General features: G+C 38.6%; 1 pseudogene; it reads right to left on the bottom strand.

Moving 5' to 3' along the window:
- Positions 1-316: 316 nt before the first annotated feature.
- On the bottom strand, positions 317-1,246 carry LOC124989376 (olfactory receptor 2J3-like; annotated as a pseudogene).
- Positions 1,247-2,046: the final 800 nt, after the last annotated feature.

Here is a 2,046-nt window from a genome sequence, read left to right as displayed (position 1 = left end):
TCTCCATAGGAGTTATAAACTGATTTTTAATCAATATTAATAGTAAAACCTATAACTTTCTCAATTAGGATTGTGATGTGGAAACAAAATAACTATTGATGTGAGCTCTAGATTTTATAGGGCCATGTTTTCCACAAGTGAATCATGTTTAAGTAGATTATATTTAATTTATACCTGTTAGAAGGAACTCTGTGACTAAATAAGAGTATTCTCTCAGTAAGTCAGATGAAGTGAAAGGATAGCAGATGAATGAATGAACCAATAATCCACTGGTGAAGAGATAAACCACTACACTCTGAGCATCCAACTCTGCAGGCTACACTTGCCCCAGCAGTCTCCTAACTGCTCCTCTTACATCTTTATTTCTGAGGGTATAGATGAGAGGGTTGAGGCAAGGTGTGACAACAGTATAAAAGAGGGCAATGAACTTCCCTTGATCTTGAGAATCTTCTGTTGGTGACTGGAGATAAATGCACATGGCTGGAATGTAGAAAAGGGAAACCACTGTGAGATGGGCTCCACATGTCCCAAAGACTTTCTGAATTCTATTAGCTGAATGCATCCTCAGTGCAGTCCGAGCAATGGCACCATAAGATGCCAGAATGAGGATAAGAGGTACAAGAACAAAAATAGATGTCGTGACCATGAGGGTCAGCTCATTAGCATGAACATCAACACATGATAATTTCAGGAGTGCTGGAATTTCACAGAAGAAATGATCCACTTGGCGATTTCCACACAATGGTAACCAGAAGGCAAAGAAAGAATGAAGTGCTGAGTTTACAAAACCACTTACCCAGGAAGCCACAGCTAACAATTGGCAGAATTGAGGGTGCATGAGGAGAGCGTAATGCAACGGTCTGCACACAGCAACATAACGGTCATAAGACATCACCACCAAAAGGATACACTCAGTGCTTGCCAGTGCCAAGAAAAAGTAGAGTTGAATCATGCAACCAACATAAGAAATGGTCTTCTCTGGGCCCCAAAGATTCACCAGCAACTGAGGGATGGAGCTGGTGGTGTAGAAGAGATCCAGAAAGGAGAGGTTTGAAAGAAAAAAATACATGGGAGTGTGAAGATGGGAGTCCAGGTGTGATAAGATGATGATGAAGAGGTTGCCTGTCAGTGTCATCAAGTAGAATAGCAAGATAACCACAAAGAGAGCTGCTTCCAAGTGAGGTCACTTAGAAAACCCCAGTAGAATGAAGTAGCTTTCTGAAGTACCATTGAATTTTCCCACCATTTTTGGTTTTCTGTTATCTAGGGACAAAAATTATATGAACTTAAAAAGGTAAGGAAAGGTTCCAAGAGACATACGGATATGAGGAATATAAACTGAGGTTCTGACACATTTCAAAACAATTTGAGCATTAAGAAAATCTATTGCAGTAAATGACTGAACAACAAAAGAAATATTGAACACACATGGATCTAAAAACTAAAGGAAAAAATAAATGCATGGTGAAGTTGACAATATTCTATATAATAGACTCTTAGTTAATGAACAGAAGGATGATGGAGTTGGAAAACTATAAATGGATACAAAGCTAGTGGAAACAAATGTGATAAAGAACAGGTTATCACATGGTCTAAAATCTCTGTCAACCATTGCTTGTCTTTCTTTTTAATGGTTTTGAGAAACAAACCCAGTTCCTCTGGCATGCTAGGCAATTTTTCTACCACTGAGCTACATTTCCAACCCTTGATCAATTACTTGTTAATTACATAGTGAAAATAGTAAACTTTATAGTTGAGGAACCAGGTGGATACCCCCAAACCACATGACGAATGACATCACCAATGTGAAGATAAACCAATATTATATGGCCACTGATGTGATGCTCTCAAGAGGACATGATGTTGCTTCAGTGACAGTCATGTCAAAAAGTCTCATAACATAGAAACGTGACATGAAGTCAAATTGCGAAAACACAGGTGCTTGTGCTCTTTAGTGAAGTCAAGGACTGAGGAACTTGTCCAGGTTAAAGAATTCAATGAGGCCCAATATCTAAATGTGTGAAAGAAACAACTGTTAACAAAATT

This window comes from Sciurus carolinensis, chromosome 7, assembly GCF_902686445.1.
Source record: "Sciurus carolinensis chromosome 7, mSciCar1.2, whole genome shotgun sequence".
Taxonomy (NCBI): Eukaryota; Metazoa; Chordata; class Mammalia; order Rodentia; family Sciuridae; genus Sciurus; species Sciurus carolinensis.
Note: the sequence above shows the minus strand (reverse complement) of the source record. Positions and strands in the feature narration are given on the sequence as shown.